This window comes from Colius striatus, chromosome 2 (genome assembly GCF_028858725.1).
Source record: "Colius striatus isolate bColStr4 chromosome 2, bColStr4.1.hap1, whole genome shotgun sequence".
NCBI classification, from domain to species: Eukaryota; Metazoa; Chordata; class Aves; order Coliiformes; family Coliidae; genus Colius; species Colius striatus.
This window is the reverse complement of record NC_084760.1, coordinates 98,373,697-98,393,099: the sequence shown is the minus strand read 5'-3', so window position 1 is coordinate 98,393,099 and position 19,403 is coordinate 98,373,697.

Genomic DNA, 19,403 nt, shown 5'->3' with positions numbered 1-19,403 from the left:
GACAGATGTGATGTGGTTCCACAGGAAACTTCTCTTAGCAAATGTCTAAACCAATGTTTAATGACAGGAGCTGTTTTTGTTCAATTGTTGGTGAGTTTGGCTTCTTTCCAGCTAATGAAGCACATGTTGACTGCTGCAGCTGGAACCTGGTGGAGCTGTGAGGGGACACCAATGTATCCTCTTCAGTGGTTCCTGTGCCCCTTGCTACCTCTCACCAACTTTCTGATGACTGGTAAGAAGCAGATCTGGGCTGCCTGAGCAGTCTTTGTTTGTCAGAGAATTGCTCTGATTGGACTCCAAGGGAAAAAGGAAATCTGTACTGAAACATCAGGACAGGTTGGACATAGTCCTCTAACTTCTTGTTTTCTAGGCCTTATTTGTTGCAGGCATAATTGGTAACAACCTGTGCAAAGCACAACATCACAGTAATCAGAGTGATTGTCTAAAGACTTGTTTTTATTAATAGGATAAAAAACCCAAAACCACAATAAACCCTGGTATCAAAAGAAAAAATTTCAAAAAGCTAAAATTGCTTTATGATATGAACAGTTTCATTTATTTCTCTTACTTGCACCATGGAGAAAATTTCAGCTACTTAATTTTGAGGGTTTGTTATTTACTGTTTCTAAATATTTCAAAGACAAGACACGTTGAGTACAATATTCTGCAAAAAATGAAACAAGAAAACTGTGGCTTGGCCTTTTTTGAGGAGAAAAAAGGATAACATGACAGTGAGAAAGACTGTTAAAATGAAAAAACACTACGTTAAAAAATACAGAGATCAAAGGTTCTGACAGAATATGTACTTACAGTTAATTATATCACAGACATGAATGCTAAAACATTGAAAGAATTAATTTAGAAGGTTCTTCCAGAACTGTAATATAATAAAGCACCTCTGACTATGTCTGTGCTATACAGAATATCTTCCATCTTATTCCTCCATCAGCAGTTTACTATAAAGAAGACTAAATACAGTCAAGGAGTTGGGAGCAATCCAGAGTTCAATCTGTTACCCATCCCATCTAGTGCCTGGACATTATATTTCAATGCTCCTCTGTTCCTTAATCCTTACTTCGTAATCCAGGTCCCATAGCTGAATATAAACCCAGGGTCATGAAAGGTAGTGGTGAAGAAGAAACTCTTTTTATTTTACATAATGAGTTTTTACATTCACTGTTACTGAATACTGTTTTCTCTTCAACAGTGAGTTAAGAATTGTGTCTTAACTGGGCAGATGAATAAAATAGGCATTTCAGTAACAAATATCTAAAGTCAATAAGCTATGAGGAATTGAAGAAGGTTCAGTTAATGTTATTTAAAGTAAAGCATTTTTCAACTTTTAGTCAATGTATTACTGAAATCATCTACAACAGGTCATAATGAACCATTGAGATCAGTTCAATGATGCTTCAAAATAGAAACAGTCAGGAAATTGCTGTTCCTGTAAGTGAAATTAAAAGAATATATATTTATGCAATACAGTTGCTGCCTTTTATTGAAACTTGGAATATCAAAAAATGTTTTTGGTAAAAAAAGGAAAATTGTACATAGAATTTTCTCCTTACTCAAAAAGGCCTTTCTTCTTGGAAAATATTTTGGCAGGAGCTCTTACCATATACATTGAAATGCATTTTGAAAGACTAAAAAATGAGTTTGGATATGATAGAATTCTAATTAAATGCTTTTGCAAAGAATTTTGCCAACTTCAAACAAACATGCTATAGAATCTAGGATTCACAAAGCACTTCTGTATTAGCAAGTCACATGTCCAGTGCTTTCTATAATGATCCTCAGCACCTAAAGTATCCATAAAAGTGTAAATCCCCAGTCTTTTGTCAGAATCAGGAGAAATCTTAGAGGTTTACTTCCATTCCTAAGTTATCTGCACAATGTTGGCCATGTATGAATAAAGTCAGTGGCCTCATTTTCAAAATTACAGACCATTTCTTTTCCATGGGTATTAGTAGACGGTGATAGCACGAAATAGCTGGAAAATCAAACCAGCTAATGTCATAATAACAATAAAGATCTAAATGTTGTCTTCAAAATGTCTGAAATAGAGAGTCATGTAAGGGATGTTAGTCTGCTGTTAGACAGCCTGATTTCTTAGCTCAATACCTCCTTGTCCACTGGGGTCAGTTCCCTGGGATGAGTGCTTTATCTTCATGGCCCTGCACCTTCCCAGCATGCTCACTCGTACAAATACAGATGCATGTAATCAACCTACCAGTGTTTCCTAGAAGCTAGTGATAGTGCAATGTGTCTTATGTGCATAATTTTGTATGGGCAAAATAACTTTGTATGAGGAGAAATCTCTACCTGCTGGTTGACTACCTATTTTCCCTCAGATTTCCTTAATGGAGCTGGGACCCAAAAACGTCTCACAGTAAGTCCACTCAGGGAAAAATGTGAAGTCTACAGAAATATTGTAACTCTACCAAAGGTATAGTCAAATTATAATTCTGTACAAATGTTGTATCAGAATCAGATGCCAGGAATGAGAAGCGTGGCTGAATTCCCTGAGTCTCCTTGACTGAGGGAGAATGAAGCAGCTGCAAAGAGCAGTTTCAAAGTTGTGAAAGAGAAACCTTCAGATATCAAAAAATATGTAGGATTTTTTTTTTTTTTTCCAGAGAAGGTGAGCTGACAACTCTTTTTAATTAGTAGCAGGGGCAGCACTGAGGTTACAAATTAGACATCTAGGCATCTTTCTAATGGAGAGAGGTGAGTGCTTGCAGCGGAAAGATCGCTGCTCTACTGCTAGACATCTGTCTTGGTGTATTATTTTCAGGGAGGATTCATTCTTCCCTGAGACTGTTTTACCCACTGAGAAGTCTCATTCAAAAAGAAAATAATTTAATTTTCATATATTTAAGAATAATCTGTTGAAGAGTTATGTTATGAGAAAATGGGCTGTTTTTAAATACAAAGTGTTGTGAACCAGAGCTTATCAGCCGAGCACTACTGATCAATTACTGCATGTTCCTAGGTTTTCCTCACTGAGGCTAAGGAAATGAGTGATCTGCTGTATTTGAGCTCATCACATTGAGCTGGAATCTTACAATTTCATCCACTGGTAAATATGACACAAAGTTTCTGTGAAGAAAAAAAATCACTTGGATTTTTATAATGTGGTGACAAATTCCATCAACTTTATGAATGTTATGCTTGCCTTTAGAAGAAGCTGTATATGGCTTACTGGACATGAAGAAGGATTTAATATCTTGAATTGAGTTTAAGCAAGATTTAAAGTACAAGAATGTAACATTTTTCATCCTGTAAACTGCAGCTCAGGTGCTGCCTAACCCCAGAGGTGAAATGATTCCATTTTTGTCTTAAAGGTCTCTGGACACCTAAATGCTGCTTCAAGATATGTCCAAGAACTCTTCTGTCTTAACAGGCTCTAATCCCTGGGGCTTGAAACTATATACAACTCATTTGAACTTCACAGTTAGATATCATCTTTCCCTCATACTCAGCACTTTTAGAATATGAGGGCTCTTTATGAGCCTCCATCTGGGCCTCTCCAGATGGAAACAGATGAAAATGCTAATCATTTAAAAAAATCTTTTGCAAAACATGTAGTCTTGATTCTCCAGAACAGAATTCTGTACAATAAAATACTTGCTAATACTGGTCTGCCTACACAAGCCCAGAAGAATGATCTTGGTTTTACTAAAGTTTTATTTTTAGCCTGTCACTTTTAAAATGCTTTCTTCACCTCAGAATTACTTGCAGGCTGAATGGCACACAACAGCTCTTCTAGTAATTGTAGCCTAGCTCAAAATTCTTGGCATTAGTCTGAAGAGAAATGTGCCAACCTGGGAAGCAGGGTCTTCTGGTGGCCTGAGGGGAAACATTGGCAGGAGGCTAAGGCATTGTTGAGAAGGCATTTGAAAGCTAATGGCCTAAGAAATAGTCTATATGTGCTGGTTAATATAGCACAGCATAATTATCTGTGTTCCATGTAGAAAGATTCAGGAGGGAAAAAAAAAAGGAAATTCTGATTTCTAGTAGCTTCTCTTCCCTGAACCTAAATTTACAGACTTTCTGCAGAAACTTAATTTAAAGGCCACTTCTATCTTTATAGTATTATACAGCACAAGAAGTGCTGGGCAGTTCCATACAAGAGATCTAGTTTCATCCTGTTTAAAGATTATCTGAGTAATATACACTGGTGCAACATCATAAGCCCTCTCTATAGTTATTGGAAAGAAATAAATCCCCCTGAGTAGCAAAGATTGAGTCTGATTTTAGATGGGTGGAATCACCTTTTTGTCTCAATTGGTGCTGCAACAACTGTGTTCCTACTGGAGATGTTGCAGATGCGGATGAAGATTGGGATGAGTTGTGTCAAACTGTGCCTAGCACAGCACTTCATTTGTCCTGTCTTCATCTAACTATGAATGAGTGATTTTGAAGTGAGTGGGTTTAAGCTACTGAGGTGAAAAGGAAACCAATCAATTCCCAAATGTATAAGAGGGCAGATCACAAACAATTTTGTTGTCAGGAGACCAGGAGTCGAAGCTGTATCTAATGGAGAAAAGGCTACATTGTAAAGGCTACACTCCCTATATATCCTTGTTTTTTGATCTTCCTGTGTGCCTTTTACAGTAGCTTACCTCTGAGAACAGATAAATAAGCAAATCCTATCATTCATGGGCTTATTCTTAACTTCTCTGACAGTACACATCTGTCTTGCAGCAGCACAGCATCACTTTTTCACCAGCATTCCCTGGGATATTTTCAGCTTACCATGAGAGATGTTCTTGTCTAGTTTTCTGCCTTTTGGGTGAGACAAAAGGAATAGGTGAAATATCTTTCAGCAAATGGTCAACAACAGCTCTCAGCTGCACACTAGATCAGGGGAAGTCACACAGTTCAGCTTGTATGATATACATATATACATTCATGGACCAAAAAGATGGTCAAAGACAAATAAATTCATCTGAAGAATCAGCTGAAATATATTACTTCAAGAATATTTCTTTTGAAATGTGAGTTTTTACACCACTGCAAAGCAACCCCTTGTAAACAGTCTTTAAAAACATGTAGTGCAAAGCCTACACATTGCACTTTGTCTATGCTTTCTTCTACTTTAGAGGCATTTAATCTGTACAACCTCAGAAAGTCTGTTTGTCAGATGTGCCCACACTTCTAACTAACAGAGGGCATGAGGACCTTACAGGCATTGTGTTCTGAGAAGAAGGGCTTGCTCCCTGCTTTAGCCACAGAAAATCTCTGGTGTTATATCATTACTAAGCCATGGACAAAATAACTTACCCCAAGGACATATATCTTCCTGGACATCACTGAATAGTGTTTGGCAAGAGGTTGAATTGCTCTAGAGCTTGTGCAGAAGCCAGCTTGGTAACTTAATGTTACACAGTTGAAAATGTCATTTGAGAGTCCAAGCTGGAATTGAAGGCCTGGGAAGACCCTTCTAGCCTCACATAGCTGTTTCAGTCTGTTTTGCAAGCCTAGACAAGCACAGATAGGATAATGATGCTACATAGTCTTTATCCAGAAGAACTGTGACGTTAACATTTTAAAATCAGTTTTAAAAATACCTCTGGTATTATGGCTTTCCAGTTTTTCCACATGGATTTGGTTTTCTTGCTGCTATAACTAAGTTTATCAGTTGAGAGCTTTCATGGCATTAATAAATCCATTTATTAGCAGAGATGGATGGAGTATTTAGGCAATGCAATTTTAATTTTATCCCAGTTTTAAAAGCCAACGGTACTGACTGAATACAGAAAGTATTAATAGAATTTAATTGGGATGAAACTAAACAGAGTCCCTAAACTAAACAGGAGAGTTATAGGAGCTATTGTATTGACTGTTATTTAAAAAGTAAGCCCTACTGAATTCTGCTACAAGATCAGAATTTCCTATCAAATGTTTGTAGAAAGAAAAATCTTTAGGATTTTTTAAGTTAGACAAAAGGGTAGATATTGAATCTAGTGGATATGACTCATTTCTACCTTAGTCGAAATGCAGAAAAAATTCATTTGTGTCTCAGGCATCTGCATTGTTCAGAAATGCAGAGACTTTCAGCATAGCTTCCAGATCCTACGGTGAGCTGCTAGCATTTTGATTTCTGTAAAGCTTTGCCTTTGCTGTACTCCAGTAGTAGCAAAATAACCATATATAACTGTTGATGCTTTTAAGAGACATTCTTGTGTTCTCAAATCTTTTGCTGCAATGTTTCAAAAAACACACCAGAGGGCAAGAATTACTAACAGATTTTCAGAGCCTGGCTAGTGGGAATGGATATGCAGAGTACTGCATGTCCCTTGCCAAGGTGTAAGCTGTGTTTTGAGTGATGCTGATAGGGCTGGTTGTGTTGTTTTGAATGGACAGGTCTCACCCAACCTGATGCTCTTGGTTCCTTCTGTACTGCTGCACTGGAGATCAATCCTTCTCCTCCTCCTCCTGACTAAACTCAAACTAGACTGTACCTCCCAAAGTCAACAAATACTTCTTCCTTTATTTAGCACAAGGGTAATCCATACGAAATGTTATAAATGCTAAATACAAAAAAATGGTATGACAAATGTAGTTCCAAGGCAAACAAAGTCACATGATTATGAAAAGTCTTGTTAGATATGTCTTGATAAACAACCAGGCAGCTTTAAATACCCTTACCAGGAGAAAAGAAATAAGAAGTACATTTTCCCATTGGAAGTTTTGTCAAGTGTAGCAATCACAGGCTGTACTATTTTTACTTACTTCACTAAGTATTTAACATACCTTTTTGCAAATATTTTATTTTTTTTTTCCTCCAAGATAGCTGTGAATGGACAGCATAATTGCTCACACTTTTGGGCACTCTGCAAAAACAAATATTGGAAAGGCTTTTGTATATATTCTCCTATTGTCTTATGCAATGCAATGCAACATGAGAGTAATATTTCCTGTGCCAAAAGAACTGAAAGGACTCTTCTGTGCTATTATTATCACCAAGAGTGTCTGATTCTGTTGTAGCAATGCAAAACGTAAAATATCAGCCATTATTGGTCTGATTTTTCAGTCTCATACTCAAGGATACATGTGAGGAAATATCGTGGCCATGTCTGGTTATCTCATGTAGCATTAAATGACAGAAAATGCAGCGCTTTATAAATCCACAGTACCTAAGCCAGTGGTTTTCTAGGGGAGAAAAGAGTTTCCTCAAAGTCAGACTTGTTCCTTTGGTGGCTGGTTGCTGCCACCCTAGAGATGGAGCTTGTCATTTGTGTAGCGTGTTCAGCCAAGAGCTGAGAAAATATCATGGATATTGTCTCATCTCCAGATGTTCTGCGTGGCAAATCCTTGACACAGCTCAAATGAAGCCCTTTGAGACCAAAGTATGACAATCTAAAGGAATGCTGCCAAATGTACAAAAATGTTTAATGTATTTTACACAAATACGAACATCTGCAATGCTCAAGGAAGATTTCATGGGGCTCTGTATATATTGTTACATGCAATTAGCTTCACAGCATGGGTGCATTGTTATCCCATTTTATGGCTAGGGAGATTGACACAGAAAAGATAAGCAATTAGGCCTTGGGAAACAAAAATATTTTTACGCCCCAGAGGGAAGTAGAACCCAAGCAAGTTAAGCAGTAAACCTGTCTGTCTCTTATTTTCCATAACATCACTTTGTGTAACTACTGTTTCTAATTTGGAGGAGATAGCAAAAAATAGTTCATGGCTGAAAAAGAGTGTTATACTTTATAGCAATAAAATGAGAAGGCAAACACATTTCTTCTCAGATCCCCTTCTCATAGGCACCTAATGGACATTATAATTCCAAGAACAGAAGGCATAAATTTATGTAATTCATTAATCCCTTCAAAAAGGAAGAGTATTTTTTTTTTAAGGCTGTGTGTTTTCTGTCAGAAGGGTGTTTCTCTCTTTTGCTTTCTAGTTTCTGATTCTGTATGATACACTTTAAAATATATTTTTAACTTTTCTCTACAACCACTGGAATGAAACTTTAAATCTCTTTAGGAAAGGAGCTAGGGTTTTCTGAAAAATGCGATTTCTATGAGGCTCATTATAACCACCTGGCTCAGTATCACAGAATCATGGGTTGGAAAAGACCTTTAAAATCAAGTCCAGCCACTAACCTAACACTGCCATAAACCATATCCTCAGCACCTCATCTCCATGGATGGCGACACCACCACCTCCCTGGGCAGCGCATTCCAATGCTTAACAACCCTCTTGGTGAAAATGTTCTTCCTAATATCCAATCTAAACTTCCCCTGGTGCCACCTGAGGCCATTTCTTCTTGTCCAATCATTCATCACTGGGAAGAAGAGAGCAACCCCCACCCCACTACAGCCTCCTTTCAGGTAGCTGTAGAGCCCCTCAGCCTCCTTTTCTCCAGACTGAACATCCTCAGTTGCCTCAGATGCTCCTCATAAGACTTAATCTTAATCCCTTTAAGACTTGTTTTCACTTTTTCTTCCCTTGGTTAGCAGAATAAAGATTTAAAATATCCATCTCACTTTATGAGCATCATGGAAAGTGAGAGTGAACAGAATCTTTCTGCTGCTCTTAGATCACATGGCTCTTAATGTTTCCAGCTAGGATGTCTGATGCAGGTCTTTGAGTTGTAGTCCACTGACTGACCAAGCTGGAGACATCTCACGTATACATAGCAGTCTCCCCTATCCCTGGCACACACTGCAATGCTCAGGGGGCAGTGATGACTGGAAGAAAAGTTTCCCTCTGAGATATCTTGGCAATCCTGTTCAGCAGGTCCAAGGCCTCCCAGCACCACCATTTTGATGTAGCCTGCTTGATTCTACGGATGCTATTGATGCTGTTTATATTTCGAAGTGGCATAATAAAAAAGGATATAAAATTTGTTTGGAAACTTTTGTCACCTGAAACTGTATAAAACTGAATGAAGAGTTGTGTTAGTCTTCTTGCATGGGAAGGAATGGTCCCATGGATGTGTCAAGACGTTTTATTGGTTGAAAGTGAGTGGGGTATCTGTGTGTTTCACATAGCTATATTAAATTTTTGCTTTGCTGCAAGGATGAAAAGCAATGAGGCAGTGCTGTGGGGGTTTTTGTCTGAATCCAGATCCTTCTCCACACATTTGTGTGCCTCTCTGACACTGCAGAATTGCCATGATGTGCCAACATAACCCCTAGGTCATTCTCAGTCCCACCACTGGCAACCAGAAACATCTCAAGCTGGTTGAGAGAAGGTGGTTACAAACCTAGAACAACTTTCTGAAGCCAGTGGTCAAAGAGCATGAGGCAAAAAAAAACCCCTTCTGAAGGGCTGAGCCCTGTTTTGGATGTGAGTTAGTGTATTCTATTCACAGTGTTAGCAGAGTGAGTAAATGCTCTGAGCACAGGTGAGTTTCACAAAAAAATGTCTTCTAACAGGTAGACATGGTTGCTCCTGTGAAATTTAGGTGAATAATAAAAGAGTAGATGCTAGATTCACAATCCATTTGAAAGAACACTACCCGATTTCTATATACTACAATATTATCAGAAGTTACTGATTAAATAAACTATGAAAGACATCAGTTCTTTAGGAGAAATTTTGTGGGGGGAAAAAAGTGTTTGCCATTCCAAAAAACTCCAACAGAATCAGAGGAAATGGCTCCTAACAATTGGAGATAGCGTGTTACACTAAGATTTTCCTTCTATGGAGGAGAAAGAGGCAGAATATGGTGAGGTAAATACCTGCAGCCCCACTGGGAAAAGATGGTGCCTTGCAGAGCAACTTTCCATCTCTTTCAGAAAAAAAAATGCTTGCTGTGGGATCTCTGTGACTGTATGATTTTGCATATAGGCCATAGTTGTCCTGCCTTAACCATTTTCAGGATACTAGCTGGCTGTTAATCCCAGGAAATGAAGGCAGCAAGCTGTGTGGTGGCTCCTGACTGTGTTTGTGGTGATTTTTGGACAAAGAGTAGGGAGACTGCTGGTTTTTGCCTGCTCTGGGCAGATTCCTGGTGGTTTGCATGACATGACATGGCAGCACTATGGAGACTGCAGGAACAGGCAGAAGGAAAACTGTAGAAATGTATGCTCAGGGCTGGCGTGGTGCAAACATTGGGTTCACTGCACCAAGAGCTGTGGTTGCGGATTCAGCAGTGCTTGTGCACTGAAAGACAGAGGAGACTATCTGGTTAGTGGCATCTTGCTTTTTGTGAAGCTTCTTCTTACTGTCCAGTGTCTGAAATACATAGTGGTAGCAAAATTGTGACTGAGTACAAAGTGAATCTCAGTGTAGTTTACTTTGTAAACTACATGATAAACCAAGTGAGACATAATCCAAATACTTCATTTCACATTACTGAAGACTGGATACTCTTTCAGGTTTGACAGCCTTTGAAATAAGATATTATAAGACCTGGATTCAGGCCTTTATACAATGCCATTTGGAAGGCTAGACCTTGAGAATGCTGTTTGAAAAGCTTCCCCTAAGCCAGGAACCCAAATGATGCTTTCAGCTGAGACATGGAAACATCCCAGCAGTGTCACAAAGCTGCTCTGCCCCTGGCCCTACTTAAAGCCTGCACTGCTTCAACAGAGACTGCCATACAAATGTTCACATTAAAGAGACTCCCCTGCCTGCTCACCACCCTCTACCTCCCCGCAGATCCAAAACCCTATAAATACAGTGGTGTGATTGCATTAATGATCTTGGCAGTGTTATTTACCGTTGTGCAATAATGAGAAAATATTCAAAACCTGACAAATCAAAAGCACAGGCTGTTATTGCTTTAAGGATCTGAGCACTAGGTGTCACTGCAGTCCGAGGAAAGGACAGCACCTCGCGGGCAACAGCAATGTCCAAGGAAAAAGTAACTTTTATTTTCACATTTGAGAAAAAGTAGGTTTTGATGGTGGCAGAGAAAAAAAAGAAAAAAAAAAAAACAATCATGTTACAAAGACAGATGTAAGTGTAAATAATAACAATTTTTTTATCTGGATAGAATCTTTTACTCAGAAGGGAAACATAATTTGTACAGCAACTTGCAGTCTGTTCCAATGGATCATCTTTTTAAGCACATACTGTTAGCACATATCCTCACCTTGTTTTAGCTGAAGATTCCTATCTTGAAAAAGTCTACTGAATCTGCTCAACATTATTTCCCTAATTAGCAGCATTTTCTGGTAACTGATATAATACAATTTAAGACAAGTGGGGCTCGAGAGATTAGGGGACACCAATGTTAAGTACAGAGCATGCTAATACAGAAATAAGGCTATGAGTAGACATCCATATCTCTCTAGCACCTCAAATGACCTCATTCACTCATCTTAAACATTTTAGCTTTTTCTCCCTATTCCTTTCCATCTGCATTCCCAATATCCTTATCTCCTCTACTATTCCAGTTGAAAAATGTTCTGAAATAATTGCAGATGTTTTGAGTTGGGAAAATGAGAGCAACAAGTAAGGAATACAAATTTATACTCAGACCAAATGAATCCTTGTATTTCTTCATGTCTGGATTTCATCATTTGCTGATTTGTAATGTAGAAGAGCAGTGTGAACGAGAAACAAAGTTTTGGCAATGTTGGTTTTTCTTTTTTTTCTTTTCTTTCCCTGTCTTTTGACAAATGATGGCTTCTGTCAAAATAACTCCCCATAAAAGCTTACATAGCTCTCTTGTGAGTTCTTGCTATGCCAATTAAGTTCAAATGAAATGTAGTGGCTTTTAATTTCTTTTTTTATTTATTAAATGTTTGGAGACAGCCTCTGGCTACCATTAGAAACTTGCAAATAAAACAAACAGCTTATTGATCTGCGTCAGCTCAGCTCAGGGTACCCTCCAGGATAAACCAGATATGTTCACCATCATGTCTTCAGGCAAGCGCCTGAGCAAACAGATGAGCATGAGTCCTGCCTGAAAAATCAACAGGTTCTGATACTCTGGCAGACCAGTTGAGGAAATTAAATTCACAGGTAGATAGATCTCCTTCTGATGAGCAGGTAGGAGGCATTTCTAGGCTGAAAGGCTGCTAAGAAGGACAGGTAAAAGAATAGCCCTGCTGATCTTATGCAATGAAAGAGAGGGGGGTCAGGAGGCAGTTTGATATCTGCTGTGGGTTCTCCCAGTAGTGGGCTCAAAGCAGAGTTCTGCAATCACTCACTGATAGGAACTTTCCACTAAAAGAGGTGGGTAATTACACATTCACAAAGGTTTCTTGCAGGGGTGAAGCTCAAAAGCTGGGGCTGTTGGTTTTGCAGTTGCAAGGAAAGGCCACAGATTGAAGGCACCAAGCCAGCTGTTCTTGATCCATCTTTGAGTAGAAGGGTTGAACTAGAGGCATCTTGAGGTCCCCTTCCCACTTCAGCTGTGCAGAGAATGTTTTCCATTTCTCATTCCTACATTCATAAGTTACATTACAGAGACAAGACAGAGAAGTGGTGATTCTATTTTATACCTTTGCAGAGGAGAAAAACAGTGAGTTCAAAGAGGTTACAATAGGATCAAAGCACTCTAAGAAAAGGATGTGACCTCATGGTGGCCTACCAAATTTTCTTTAGTTTACTTTAGAAACTTCAGCTCTTTTCACCCAGTTACTTCAAGGCCGAAATTACTCTGTTAAGAATGGGTGTTAACAGGTTAAAGAGCTGCAGATTGATAAATGTAGATCACCTCTGTCAAATCTGATGAGAGGCACTTATATGCCACAAGGGCTGCCAGCAGAACAATCTATCAACTCTGTAGGTGTCCAGACCACAGCTGAGGTAAGCTGGCAGATGACAGGCAATTATCCATAAACTATGAGATAAATTGGAAAGTTTTGGATTGTTATATGTTTTAGGGTTTAATAACTGCGTACATAATTATTAAGAGAGAATATCATATCATTAATGTGAATGCAGCTTAAAATAATGTTTTCAAAAATTGCCTGTGCAACTTGAAACTGAGCATTTTGCTGAATTCTCCTTCTGACATAATTACTGTAGAGTGTAAGTATGCTACTGTCTTCTGACTAAGTGATAGCAAGGTCTATTGTTTCTATGTCCATCCTTATACTCTTAGTATGTTTGGTGCCATCCCATCATTCTCCTTCTGGTTTCTGTCCTGTACTTCCTCTCCTCTCATCTTATTTTCTTTCACCTGGTTATGTTGATGTCTTTTGCATAAACTTCATGTGCTTTCCTCATGCATGTGCATGCATCATGGAAAAGCTTTGAAAAATTCTTGTTAAGTGTTTCCTCTGTTACTCTGTGTTCTTAGGCCCTTGCTAACAATTCAAGATATAAAGCATTCACTGTCATGGACATAATCCTCAGTTCACAGATAATCCACAGAAATACTGATGTTTTCACACTGATACTTTGTATTCCATAGTTTACTTGTCTGCAAAATTTGAACTTGATTGTGAGAGGCTTGTGGGATCATACAGCATGATTTCTGTTTTCTGGGTTTGATTACCAGGACAGACTGGAGAGTTGGGTGGGGAGAAACCTGATGAAATTCAACAAAGGCAAGTGTAGAGTCTTGCATCTGGGAAAGAATAACCCCACATACCAGTACAGGTTGATGAATGAACTCTTAGAGAGTAGTGTAAGGGAAAGGGAACTGGGAGTCTTCGTGGACAGCACGATGACCATGAGCCAGTAATGTGCCCTTGTGGCCAAGAAGGCCAATGGCATCCTGGGATGTATTAGCAGAGCTGTGGGCAGTAGGTCAAAAGAGGTTCTCCTACTCCTCTACTCTGCCCTCGTGAGACCACATCTGGAATATTGGGTCCAGTTCTGGGCCCTTCAGTACAAGGACAGGGAGCCGCTGGAGAGAGTTCAGCACAGGGCCACAAAGATGATGGGAGTGGAGCATCTGCCTTATGACAAAAGGCTGAGGAAGCTGTGGCTCTTCAGCTTGGAGAAGAGGAGACTGAGGGCTGCCCCATTAATGTTTAAAAATATGTAAAGGTCGGATGTCAGGAGGATGGAGCCGGGCTGTTTTCAATGATGGTCAATGATAGGACAAGGAGCAATGGGCACAAGCTGAAAGATAAGAGATTCCAATGAAACACACAAAAAAAATTTCTTCACTGTGAGGGTAATGGAGCACTGGAACAGGCTGCCCAGATGAGTTATTGAGTCTCCTTCTCTGGGGACATTCAAAACCCACCTGGACGAGTTCCTGTGTGACCTACCCTGGTGATCCTGCCCCGGCAGGGAGATTGGACTAGATGATCTTTTGAGGCCTCTTCCAGCCCTTGAGGGTCTGCAGTTCTGTTATTTCCTACAAGAATTATTGTACATGCATTTTTAAAAAATAGTCTCACAGGAGAATATTCAACTGACTTTACTAATTCCTTTTCTCTGAGGAATCATACCAGTAAAATGCAATCACTTTAGTGTTAATTTAAGGAAAGACTGAAATGTTGAAGGGAAATAGACAAAGGCATAAGCTTATGTATTTCTTTATGATTATAGAAGAGTCTTGAACTATTTTTTTCAGTTCTAATCTTCTGGAATTTTAAATAGTTTCATGAATTTGAATATGCCCACAAAGAAAAAAAATCTCCTTTTAGTTGCTCACAGAAATGCAATTTATCCTTACAGATTTCATCGGAGCTTCATATTTCAACTCAAATTATCGGCACTAGAATCTGTAGGACAGAAATAGGAATGCCATGGGTTTTTTCAAAGACTGATTGGTTTTCTGCTGAGTTCACTAGATGTACAAAGAAATATGCCAAACATCTCTGTATTTTAACCACAAATTTGCATTTTATCATTGCCTTATTCCAATTTGCTTATTTCTTTTTCTTAGTAGAGGTCAAATGACAATTCTTCACTTGTAAGGAAAGCGTACTTACCATCAGAATCCTTTAAAAGCTATCAAAAGAGAGAATTATAATGATAGTTAAAAAATACCTGCTTTGGTTAGAGAATGGTCTATCACTTGTTAACAGCACATACATTGAATTATGAACCAAAACAAATAACAAAGAAAACAATATTTTGAAGGTTCATTTGAATTTGACAGCAATTTTCTATGCATGCCAACAAATGCGGCTCTTGTAGTGTTGCCAGTTCACATAACTTAAGCTTTAAAATGTCAAAAGTGGGTGTTTTGCTGTGAGCTTGAGATTGGCCCATTTGCAAGTCTTAGGCTGAAATATCACCATCAAGTTGCAAAGGTCCACTGTGTGCACAAGTGCAAATTGTACAGTTTCTTCAGGATCACATAACAACCAGTTGAGAATAGAAGTTGGTATCAGATGACTCGGTTTCAAATCAAAGTAAACCAACAGTGAACACTTAAAAATTCCTAAATGGAGAATACTTAGTATTATATTTTATATTACATTTTATATTATTGAAAGCAGGAGTGTTAAAATCACTGGGTATGGCACTCATCATGAACAACATAGAAGCCTTGCATTAAAGAGTTAAAAAACCTCAAGACTGATTGCTTCATAAATGTGCATATGATCTATCTCTTTTCCCTCTGCAAGTCAGACTGAAGAGAAGAGGGAAGTCTGCACAGGGGTTTCTCTCTCCTTTAGTATAAAGATACCCATCAACCCTTCAGGTGGAAGGTCCATTACTAGAGCATGACAACAGCTAATGCACCTATACATTGAATGTTGTGTTATTAATGGCCTTGCTAATAGCTGGTGACAGTGAGAGAGTGAATTTCCACAGTTCACAGCCCTTTGTAAGACTTCTTCTGGAACACTTCTCTCCACTATCATCACCCAGACTCCCCCTCTGACCTCTTTATCAGTCAGTGAGTGGTACCAGAGGTTTAAGACACATAATCACAGCAGTGTGCCATGGGTGCTCTGCAGAATGGCATAATGCAGAGGGAAAAAATAGAGAGGAAAAAAAAAAGCAGCATTGTTTTAAAAAATACAAGTTCCTGTTAGTACCTTATGAAGTACTGATGATGCCATTTAACTTCACCTTCTCCTTTTGTGCTTAATAACTTCACACGAATTTCCATGTTTCATCTTCATATTCATAGCTATGCGACCTGATCTAAAATTCACCATGGTCAGTGAAGCCTTGGAAAAAGTCTGTATATATATGTTAGAGCTCTGTCTCCCTTGGCTCCTAGTCATGAAACTGGAATCTGAACCTGGCTTATCTACATAGCTGAAGAATTTAAAAGTAATACTAAAAGAAAATACTACTATATTTGATGCCACTTCTGCCTCACTTTCAAGAGAAAGAGAAGTAGCTGCTCATTTCAGTACATCTGCAAGTAAGGGTAAAATCAACAGCTACAGATTACAGTTCATTTCAAACATGCTTTGTGATCAGCAGACTTTAGAAAATGGAAATGTTTCCCTCCTGTCTTTTTGCTCCACAGACCAAGCAGTTGAGTGAGTTCCTGTTGTTTTGTACAGATGATGTTACACAGCTGTTGCTGAAGCACAGTACTGGCTCTTGAATTGCACTTGGTATCTGCAGAAGCACCTGGAGTCTTCTGTGGCCTTCGAAGTCTTGCACTTTTCCTTTAAAATGTATTTAATTGTGGTGTTGCTGCTGGTGGCTGTAACAGGAAGGGTAGTTGTAAAGTACTGCATCATGTGAGACAACAGAGGCATCAAATCTAACTGCTCCATCTCTTGAAGTTTTCAAAGCTTATTTGAGACACTTTGTTTACTGTTTGCACTATTAATGGTTACTGTACTTCCATAGAAAGCCTAAGTTGTAAGGTGGGCAAAATCATCTTGAATATCTTCTCTCTAACAAGGGACAACACAAGAACAATCCAAGTACTTGACTGGCAGTTTCTAGTAACTCAGAATCCGAGATTGTATTTCAGTTGTATAAAAAGGTTTAAAATACTCCTTTTTAATTTTTTTTTCATGAACATCAAGGAGTTTGTATTGCATAGCAATGTCCATGATTAAAAGATCAGTGAAGCTGTTTTCATGTCCATTTTACAGTAGAAGGAACTCCAATCTTTCTGTTATTCTTTGGGGTTTTTTCAGCCGATTAGAAAAACACTATAATTAATCACCTAGGGTATATTCATTTTAAAAAATAAGTTCTTAAAGGAATCTCTTATTTGGTTTGTTTCCTTAACAAAAAATATGTATATAATCCTCATTCAAACTAAGAGAAGCTCTTCTGTTAGCATCATGCAAAGAACTACGTTGGTTTGCACAATACTGCTGAAGGCTGGTCAGATAAGAAGAATTTATATAACTTTTTCTCTCTTGTTCCATGTTGCTTAATAATACCAATGGTAACTTTATTGTGAGTCCTGGGAACTAGAAGATACTTTTTTTCTTACTTTTCTCTCCCAGAAGTCCCAACTCTTAAGAGTCAAGTCAGTAGATGATGCACTTGTATTAAAGGCACACAGACTTTAGAAGTTGTTCTAGAAGCACTGAGGCCAATACTACCTGACTCCCCAATAACATGTCATACCATTGAAGATGATTCTGATATTTCAGCAGTTGGAGGATCTCCTGGCTCTTTCTCCATCTTAGCATCTATTTGTGGCCACCTGCTTTAATGAAATGTGGAGGATCTTAATTTTCTCAGATATGTCTGTTTCTATCAAATTGATCAATGTATTCAAAGGAAAAGGGGCAAGATGAGTGATGAGACACAACAAAACATATGCAGATCATGCTAAACATCTGAGTTCTGTATTACATAAGAGAGAAAACCAGCTATCATGTTATATTTTTAAAGAGTTTGTATTTCTGCAGATTTTGCATGGTTAGCGTACAAACTCCCTGGCAGGGAGAAGCCCAAGGCAAATAGTGATTTTCAAGCTTACCTTCTCAGCAGCTTCATGGGAAGACATGGGCAGCTGTTCTGAGCCAGCCTCTGCTTTGCCACAGACTAGACCTTGCCAGGTGCTTCACATGCTGGCCTCACTCCAGCAAAGCACTTAAGCACATGCTTAACTTTCAACACATCAATTACTCATAGAGAAATCAGGCCTGGAGAAGCTGCTGCTGCAGAGATAGCGGTGAAAGGAAATGGGGAGGTGGTGACCTTATTGCCTCTCTTTCCCAATGGATCTGTCTGCAGACATCCTTCAGGGCCTGGGGTAAAATGATCACAGAGGCTAATAGGTCAATGACCTGTTACTCTGTTGTTAGCCTAGCCCCGACCTTTGCAAAAGAGAGGGGAAGGGAGAGGGGAAGATCTGTACAGTTTGTCAGATGTTATCACACTTGATAAGACAAAGCTTCGCTTTCGGGAATTTTTCTTTCCTAGTTTGCTATGAAAAATGATGGCAACTCAGAGATCTGTGGTGGCAAAGAGGAAGCTCACAGTCTTTTGTTCTTGCTCTGCTATTCACATCTGTGACAGGTTTTTCTTTCTCCCTTAAGCTATTCCAATTTCTGGCTCTGCATGTGTCAAAATAAGTTTCCAAAGCAAATCACAAATGCATGGGGTAATTAGAGCTGTCATTTTGATGTAGGAGGAAAGCACTCGCCTCCACAAGAAGAATACACCTCCTGGTCAACAAGCATATTGTAGTGATAATGAGGAGTATGGCATTTAAGTCTTTGGGGTTTTTGTTGTGTTTAGTTTTTGGGATTTGTTTGTTTGGTTGTTTTTTTTCCACTTGAGCAATGAGATAAAGAGGAGAATTGCCTTATGTAGCTGTCCTACAAGCCCTTCCCTACTAAAAAACTCCATGCTGTTGAGGGGTAGACAACTATGCACAACTGCTAAAACACACAAAAGTGACCCTCGAGTCACCTCCTCAGAAATGTAGACATCTAGCTGAATTTAAAGAAGTCTTTAAAATGTGTACTCAAAAACAACATTGAGAAAAACTTAAATACAGGAAATTGAAGGAAAGGACTATACCTTTCAGATCTCCATCAGCATAAAATAAGTTCTTCTAAATGTTTGGAGGAGTATCTTTAAAAAATAGTAACAAACAGGAATGCGGCCCAGATCCTCACTCTTCCAGAGAGACCCTCAGGGACACATTTCAAGCTCACTTCACAAGATCGACACAATAACGACATTCTCACCAGGAATCTCCTCTCAGCTGTTCTCATAGTTTGTTCTTAATGTGAGCATTTTGTAATAATGACAACATATATGGAGATAATTATTTCAAAGGCTCCTTCTTTTCTTTGTGAGTGTTTGAGTGCACACAAAAAGAGATTCTTTTCCAAGCAAACTGCCTTGCTTTAATTCCATATTCCTGTGCCGTGCATGTCTTCCTGATCTTAGTAATATTACAGCTTGCTCCTCAATCTTCTCTAGGACACCTGCAGTACCTTAATCAGAGGAAATTTCAATCAGAAGGGAGTCAAAGCTGAGTTTTAGATGAGGAAAAAGTTAAAATAATTGGAAAGGTATCTAAAATGTGTAGTGCAGAATGGGGAAAAAGAATGGGTTTTCTAATCAAGATGCAGGGCACTTGTACTCAAATTTGCTCTCTTATGGCTGTTCGAACCACTTTT